The sequence below is a fragment of the Delphinapterus leucas genome, chromosome 1 (genome assembly GCF_059928025.1).
Source record: "Delphinapterus leucas isolate spDelLeu-1000000601 "Yukka" chromosome 1, BTC_Dleu_Yukka2, whole genome shotgun sequence".
In the NCBI taxonomy this organism is placed as follows: Eukaryota; Metazoa; Chordata; class Mammalia; order Artiodactyla; family Monodontidae; genus Delphinapterus; species Delphinapterus leucas.
The window spans coordinates 9751282-9760696 of NC_143129.1; the positions used below are offsets into that span (position 1 = coordinate 9751282).

Below are 9415 nucleotides of genomic sequence, written 5' to 3' on the forward strand. Positions count from 1 at the left end.
TGACAAGATTTGAACAATAGGAGAGGCCTTAAGAAAATGGCAGCTTCCACGTCCTGTCTCTTGAATACTCACCCTTGAAGCCTTGAGCCTACTATGACAGCCACATGTGGAGGTCATTTACAGTAGAGGGCAGCAAATTTTCTGTAAAGGGTCAGATAGTAAGTGTTTTGAAGGATATAGACAACATTTAAAGAGAGTAGACAGAAAGTAGACAACATTTAAACAAGTGTGTGTGACTGTGTGCCAATAAAGTTTTATGTATGGATACAAATTTGAATCTCATATAACTTTCAGACTTCATGGAGCTTTATTCTTCATATTTTTTTAAAAAACATTAATAAATTTTAAAACCTTTCTTAGCTCACAGGCTGTACAACAGGCTGCAGAATGCTTTTGACAGAGAGAGAAAAAGATGTTCATGAGCCCTCAATTGCTCCAGCCCTCAGACATTTGCTTTCCCAGCTGAGACCCCAGCTATCAGGGCAAGATGAGTCATCTGCACTGTGCCCTATCCAAGTTCTTCGTTCCCAGAGCATGAGGTATGATAATAAAAATTTGCTTTAAGCCCTAATTTTGGCCGTAGTTTGTTAAGCATTGGTAGATAATCTAACTGGGATAGCCCTTACAACAAAGACGACAATGAAAAGCTACATTTAATGTTTTTGAAAACTTGGTGACCATCTCCCTGGTCTTATCCCTTACAAATGCCCTTTTCCCTTGGGCCACATGAATCAACAATTTTGACTGTACTGATCAAAATAAGTAATTTTCTTGGTGCCGTAGACAAAACTCCATTAATAAAATGAGCAGAGTTTCCATTTAAAAATCACATTGAAAGGTATGCATTATGTGAAAATCCAATAGAAGGTGTGTTTTCTGATTTTGCCATTAGCAGTGAGGCAATAGATGAAGTTCTCAACTTCCCAAGTCTAGGTTTAAGAGAGCAAAGTGTTTGCTTTATTACCCTATCTTCACGGACCTATTGTTTTTGTCACCCAGCTTTAATTCTTTCCTCTTCTGGTAACCCTTTGAGTGTATCCACCTCTCCACTCTCAACACCCTGGGGCTCTGGGGAAGCTGACAGACAGGTATAGCACAGAACTCATGCCTGAGGCCATCTGAGTAGAGCATCCTCCTGGCCAGAGAAATTGGTTCCACAACTGACACACATACCAGTCAGAGACAATTTGGTTCAAGCGACTTTGGTATTTCTGAGAAAGAACTCTCACTCTTTTTTTTCTTCTAGACTGAAAATTATAAAAATAAAAGAGGCTGGAGTTTGGACCCTCTTTTGCTAACATACCCATTCTAAACCTAAAGTTCCTCGGCATATATCTGGTGAAAACCATCATTCGAAAAGATACATGCACCCCCAATGTTCATTGCAGCACTATTTGCAGTAGCCAGGACATGGAAGCAACCTACAAGTCTAAACACAGAGGAGTGGATAAAGAAGATGTGGTACATATATACAATGGAATATTACTCACCTATAAAAAAGAATGAAATAATGTCATTTACAGCAACATGGATGGACCTAGAGATTGTCACACTAAGTGAAGTAAGTCAGACAGAGAAAGACAAGTATCATAACAATATCACTTATATGTGGAATCTAAAAAACTGGTACAAATGAACTTATTTACTAAACAGAAATAGACTCACAGATGTAGAAAACAAACTTATGGTTACCGGGCCGGGTGGGGAGGGGAAATTGGGAGACTGGGATTGACATATACACACTACTATATATAAAATAGATAACTAATAAGAACCTACTCTATAGCACAGGAAACTCTACTCAATACTCTGTAATGACCTATATGGGAAAAGAATCCAAAAAAGTGGGGATATATGTATATGTATAACTGATTTACTTTGCTGTACACCTGAAACTAACACAACATGGTACATCAAACATACTCCAGTAAAAATTTAAAAAAAAGAAAAACAGCTTAAATGCAACCGTAGGGATGGGAAGTAAGAGATGTGGAAACACATGATATTTTGGTATGCTCCATTGAGTTATAGCTAATCTAGTAATATTCCTAAATATTTTATCTTACCTTAGCCCCCAAATTACCTCTTTGCTTCAATTAGATGAAGTCCAATTCTGTGAAAGTTGCAACAGAAAGTGCCCTGAGTCACCACATGGAAAAAGCCTTTCTTGCAGTGGAATATTCATTTCTTTACTCTTTATCTAATACTTTCGGAATTATATCAGGGCTATTCCAGGCGTGGTGATAGGACATAAGAACACAAAGACAAGTAGGCACAAAGTCCACTGCCACCAGCAGCTCACCATCTAGTAGTGAAAACAGACGTATAAACAAGTAATTCAGATGCAGCGTGATAACAGTTGAACAAGACTGTGGCCTGAAGGAGGAAGTGATCCACCATGGCTGAGTTGACAGTAGAAGGTGCCCAAAGGAGACAGCAAGCTGGGTGGGGGAGGGGTGGCAGGTACAAACGCTCTGCACCCAGGTTCTCAGCAAAGCTCTTTGTCTGGAGAGCTGCAAGCGTTTCCAAGTCAGAGAGGACTGCAGAGGAGGAATTTGGAGAGAAGGGCCCTTCTCAGGTCAGGAGAGGCCTTGGATGTGACACCAGTGGTTTGGATTTCAGCCTGTGGGCAGTGAAGGATCATCAAAGCATTCTAAGCAGGGGCAGAAGAGGTAAATCGACCTGCCAATAGCTTAGGTAAAGGGACGCTCCTCATGACACCATGATAAGAGCCCGGGCTAAGGAAAGGCCAGGAGGCTGAGGGTAGAAACCAGAAGTCAAAGCTGCTAAAGACGCCTCATCAATACATTTGAGACTGTCCCCAGGAGTGGGAGAAATGAAAAACTCTCAGACTATTCAAACTTAAAAGGTGACAAAAGTAAAGATCTCCCTATTCTTCATTCCAGCTGCTCCTGTTCTGTATCTTATAGATGCTTCGTGTTTTCTTCCTCTCTGCTACCATCTCATTTCCATTTTCCCTCAAGAATGTACAATTTGGTAACTTCCCTTTCAAAAAAAAATTTATCTTCTTTTATCTTCTAATAAACCTTTGGTTGATATGTGCTCGCTCTCTCTCTCTCTCTCTTTTCCTTTCTTTGTCTTTCTTTGTGTGCATGTGTTTTTTTGTTTCTTCCTCCAAGCACTCAGAACGCGTCTAGGGACTAAGATTCCGGGAGGGATTGGGGAGCAGCATTCCTTTCCGCTGCAGAAGGTCCCTGGGAAGCCAGGGTGAGGAAGGAAGACGTCTCAAAACCTCAGCACTTTCAGGGCACCGTCCCTCCACATCGTGGACACGTGGCCCCCGCCAGCACATTGTGTAGGAAGTTGCATCTCGGTTTAGAAGATGCAAAACAGCTAATGGAGGGCTCAAATGTAGTTCCCCACAAACCTCGCTGCTTCTGATGTGGGCGGAAGTGAGCTCAGCCCGCGATGCTCCGCTGCTTCCCCACCCCCGGGCGGTGCAGCTGCAAAGTGTGTGCTGTGAACCTTGGGAGCCACAGAGCCATGACTTTGGCTCTAAGTTAGGAACAGAGAGAACAGAGGCCCCGGGGGACCTGACCAGTGGGAATATGGCCCTTTGTCTTCCTGCAGGATGCCTTCCCCACCCACAGCTCACAGCTCCTTGGAGCAGTACCTCCAGGGCGCTGAGAGCACTTCCTCTGTGAAGAAGGGGCAGCCCCTCTGCTGAGATCAGAGGTGAGATGCTCACAGGAAGTCAACAGTTTGCTTGTTCACAATACCTGCGGGCTCGCAGCCAGGCCTCTCTAGCTGCCTGGTGAAGCCTCTCTGAGTGGGACCGGGGGCCGGTTGCATGCTGTGCCTGCCCTGCCCACCTGTGGGCTGCTTTCCAGGGCCGGTGGAGGCGGAGCTGGAGCAGGAAGCACAGGCTGCTTCCCAGGTGAGGCCCAGCACCAAGATCACAGCCGGGCAGCTGAGCTTTGTGCCAGGTAGAGACCCTGAGGCCGTGGCAGAGGCGGGAAGCAGAAATGGTCAGCCCTTCACGTGGCAATAGATCTCCCTCACGTGTGTGTTTCATGCACGGTGGGGACTGCAGCTTCCCTGACACACAGCCAGGGCTCACACCCATCCCTGCCCCCAGCTGACATATACATCCTACCTCTGGACAGGATCCTTCCTCATTTAAATAAGAAGGTATGATTTGAGGACATCTAGAGTGGGTTGAAATGCCTACTACACCTAGAAATAAATGAGTGAGGGAGAGAGCCCCCCCCCCCGTTACCATGGCACTGAGTGTCCATTCAATGGAAAAGTGATGATTGCAAAGAAAAGGCGGGGGGGGGACATCGAACAGGACCATGCCAGTGACGAAATGACTTACAGTCTCAAGTATATGATGAAGGAAAATGTATATTCTGATCCTAGTCACCAGCTTAAAGACTGATGAAGTAACTCAATTCATTCTATAGGATTTACCCTCCTGGTCCCAACAGATCCAAAGGAATAAGATCCCTGCAAGCCAGCTTTTTTGTTTCTTTTTTTTGCTGTTTACTTTAATTTTTGTTTCTTTGAAAGACAAGAACCAGGTCCATGTTGTACTGTGTTTGAAAACAGCGATGCTCTGCCTAAGAATGTAAATGCACTTTGGGTTTCTGGATAAAGGGGTGAATCCCACAAACTGGCAGTGTTTCCGTGCCGATGGTAGAAACAGCTGTTTTGGTTTGAAGCTCACAAATGTCAACACACTGTAGATACTAGATGTCCACAACAAATCACGTGCAAAGGAGATTGTGTGCAAAACTGTACACAGCTGTGTGTCCAACTGTAATTAAAAGGAAATTTTTTTCTAGCTTTTGAAAGTTGGCTTTTAGAAAAAGTCAATTCTCAATATTAAATGATATTCGGGATTGTATGGTAATTTTATTAGGTATGTGCTAATGACATTATGATGATACAAATGTGAATGTAGGAGAATGTTCATAATTTTTGTACACTCTGGTTGAAGTCTTTAGGAGCAAAGTGTCCTGTTGTTTTTATAATGCTCCGGAAAAAAAACATCAAAGAGATTAAATTGAGAGATTGATAGATAGGCAGACAGACAAAGAAGATACAGCAAAATGCTGAGAATTGATGAGTCTAGGCGTGGTATGTGGGTGATCACTGTACAGTTATCTTTATTTTTGTTTAAATTTTCATAATACAAATTTTGAAAAAGAATATATGTAACACACATGCAGATTTACCTTCCAGTTAACAGTATCTAATCATAGCTATTTGGTAGTCACGCTCTAAAATATTCTCATTCGGTATCATATTACTAAGTAGTATTCACTTTGCTAGTCTGTGAAAAGCATGTACGGCTGAAGCTCAGTTTAAAAAGGATGCTTCCAAATACACATTCCTGGACAAACTTATCCATCTTCCTATAAAATGTGTGTGTTTATTGACAGATATAACGGGAGGTTCTGCAGAGCACATTCTGTAAGATTCTATTGACATCAAAGTGTGTGTGTGTGTGTGTGTGTACACGAATGTATACATAGAGATGACTATTTGGCAGGAGACAAACAGGGCTTATCTCTGAGTGTTGCATGGTCAGGTGATGTTCTCTTCTTTGTACGTGTTAGTCTTGCTTGGTTTTTTACAATGAGTGTTCTATCATCTTAAACACAAAAGTATCAAAAAGCAGATAAACACATTGACTTTAATCCTGTCCTATTTAAGAAATACATGAACGTGTTCACCAGAAACATAGTCTATGTACACAGTACACAGGTATGAAGTTGACTTTCTCAAGAACAATGCAAAGGCATGGAGGTATTTTTATGTTGTACTTACACTCATATTTCTTCTTCTTTTCCACTTAGGATAGCATTTGAGTATGTGGTTTTTATTTCAAAGAATTTGAAATGCTAAATAAGTAACGTTCTCCAACACTGTATTTTCCTCTGTACCTAAGGAAAGAATTATTCATAGACCGAGGCAGGCTAAACCATGAGAGAAATAAGTCAAACTGACTGTTACATTTTCAACGAGTCTCTTTCTACTCATTGAAAGAATCATCATCAAAGTAGGTCTGTACATTTCTCACCTCATGGTATATCTTATAAATGAATCTCATATGCATCGTTTTCATATTGGTATACATAATTATGAAGTGGAATAAGCTCAAAGTCACACTGTTGTATCGTGTATACATTTCCTCATCATGTTTATTACAAGGATGACATTTATCCTTAATTTTTAACATCTTCTGCCATATTTATTAGATGTTCTCCATGGCTAGACTTGGACCCCACTTACAAAGTGGTTCATTTAAATATTTTAAAAACTTGCAACATGCAACAAGCAGAACAAGATAAGAGCTGTTGCTTGGACAGAACAGAGCTAACTTTCTTACCCTCTCCCTTAGTGGATTAGAACATGCTCAATGCTGTTCATGCCAATGTACTCAGGGTAGCTCATGCAGAAAAAAAAAAAAATAGTGAAGTGACACAATTACTAGTGCTTTTCTTTCTGGTTTATTTCATTCGTCCTTCTGAGCAAACCCATTCTCAAGTAAGGATCAGAAAAAATCCTTAATAGCGATATAGTGATGGAGTATTCAACTAAACATCAAAGATCTAGAATCTAGACGTATTTCTGCCCTTAATTATCTGATTTCTACAAATTATTTAACTGATCTGTCAGTTTTGTAACTGGGAAAACAAATGATTTGGATTGGGGGGGTCTCTAAGGATCTAATGTGCTGAAGTTAAAATCGGGAAAACATTGTCTCCATGGAAGAACCAATCTCCCCTGGAGGGACGAACATGAAACAGAAGTACAGTGTCAGCACAACCAGGTTCTAGAGCTGCAATGGCCCCGGTGGATACATCAGTTTTCTCTGATGCTGTCAGATCTCTCATATCAGGGTCAAGACAAGAGTTCTGAGCCCCTAACTCAATGATCTCTTGTCTGTGCTTGTTTGCATCAGATGCAGTATGTAGCCTGGTTGAAATCAGCACATTAACGACATCAATTCCCTTTTGAAGCCGCTTTTTCTCCCTGCAGCTAATGAGGTTTGTCAACCCCTCTTCCTTTGTCTCTGGGGCTCCTGTGTTTTTCCCTCCGTATCTCTCTCCAGCCATTTCCCTATTCCCTGCATAGTATCATGTGTTGGTGCTTAGACCTAGCTCCAGTGCAACTCCCTGGGATTCCTGTAAATGGTAAAAGGGTTACAAGTAAATGTGTAACTGAAATCTGAAAGTGCCTTGGTACAAGGTGTCAGGGCATCGCTTCTTCTCCAGCAGCAGGATACAATGGTGATTGTTTCTGCTGTGATAAGATGCCCTTGACACAGACATTAACATCTTCATCAGTGCACGTCAGCATCTTTGTGGGTGTGACTATGGATTTCAGCTGCAGCAGGGATCAGTAGCACCTTTCAGCCAGGACTAGAGAAGGAGAGATGTCACCAGAGCTGAAAAGAATAAAGACTAAAGGTGCTGAGGGGGGGCACAAGAGGATGAGCCAGTGGCAGCACATGTGAGACCACCCCCTCCTGACCTATAGATGTTCTCAGGACTATTGGAAAGGAATGTGGAGAAGGCCAGACAGAGTTCACAAACGGCAGAAGGGATATTGAGAACCTCTTCTTAGCATCTGCCTAGGAAACACATTTTACATGTATTTTAATGATTCACTTACTTGACTCCAGCTGCCTACAAATCCTCTATAACTAGCCTAAATCATCTATAATTAAGCCCTACATTTTCCATGCTTTCCAGAATCTTAACATTAATACAATATTCCAAGATATAGGCCATGCCACTGAATAATGTCAACTACTCTGAAATTTTAAAGTACATAAATATAGGTCGTTATTAACCCACCAAAGTAATCAAATATATTTAAGCCACAAATTCGTATTGAACATCCACCCTGTATTAGTTTAGATGTGACGCTATTATAGCAATGGTGTGAGATTCAGTAGAAATGTCCATCAACATAAAGAATAAAATAAATTTTAAGAGACAGGTTATGATTCCAAACAGCAACAATAAAAACAATAGCAACAGATCAATAGCCACCATTTATTAATCACTTACTGTACACCAGGCATTTTTTTTTTGAAAACTTCTGTGTACATTTCTTCATTTAAGTGTTGAAACCAATATTGAGTAGTGAGGTGTCATCTCTGTTACATAGCTGGGACGTGGATTTCAAAGCCAGCTTAAAAAATTGTGACTTTTTTTTTTTGGCCCATATTGCTTTTGTGGTTGTTTTCGTCTGCATTCTTTGCTACCATTTAAAAATAAGAAGGATTTACTTACAAGTTCACATTTTTAATTTCTCTTGAAAAACTAGGAGATTGTGTGCTACACCAGGGCCTACATTTTTACCAAACAATAACATGATAAAGATGCATGATGGATGCCAGCTCTAAACGAGCCATCAACTGTCCACTTATGTATTTTTTAGAAAAAGGCAAACAATTCAAGTTCAGCTTGATGAATTTTCACAAATAAGAAATTAATTTGCACAAAGAAGCATTCACATGAAGAAACAGATCATTAGCAGCACTTCCAAAGCCCCTGTGCCCTTTCCCAGTAATGTCCCCCACCCCAGCCCCCGCAAGGTCATTGCTATCTTGACTCGAGCATGTAGATTATTTTTGCTTGTTTCTGAATTTTACATAAATAATATACAATTTATTTTGTGTGTGTGGCTTCTATCACCCTCATTGTATTTTTGAGATTCATTCACATTGTACTGTCTATTTGTAGCCTGTTCATTCTGGTTGTGGTACAGAATTCTACTCACAAATATATCAAATTTGTTTACCTATTCAACTGCTGAGAGACATCAGTTTTTTTCTAGTGTTTGGCTATTTCAAATAATGCTGCTGTAATATTCTGGTGTATATCTTTTGGTGAACATACATGCATTTTCTTATGAGAATTAGCTGAGGAGTAGAATTGCTGGGTTATATATATTCAGCTTAGTTAGATAATGTCAGAAATATTTCCAGAGTGACTGTACCAATTTACAACCCCATCAGAAGAGTATTCTAACTATACCCAGTTCTCACCTTCCCTCTTCCTTCTTTTTCCTCTTATTTTAGTTATTCCGATGGGGGTATAATAGTATCACGTCATGCTTTTAATCTGCATTTCCCTCATGATGAATGAAATTGAGTACTTTTCATAAGTCTGTTGACTATTTACTATTCTCTTTTGTAAAGTGCATGCCAGTCTTTTACCCATTTTTTTTTAGTTGTCCTTCCCTTCCTAGTTAATTTTTAGAAATTCTTTACATGTTCTAGATATGAGACTTTGTGAGACATATGTATTGCAAATCCTTTTCTTCCACTAAGTGGTTTAAATTTTGATCCCTTAACGGTGTTTTTTAGTGAACAAAAATTTTCCTTTTTAATGTAATCCAATTTGTCATTTTTTCAATTTTCATTTCATTC

At 40.4% G+C, this 9415-nt stretch overlaps 1 pseudogene; it reads right to left on the reverse strand.

Moving 5' to 3' along the window:
- Window positions 1-2350: 2350 nt before the first annotated feature.
- Window positions 2351-4318, reverse strand: LOC149750411 (uncharacterized; annotated as a pseudogene).
- Window positions 4319-9415: the final 5097 nt, after the last annotated feature.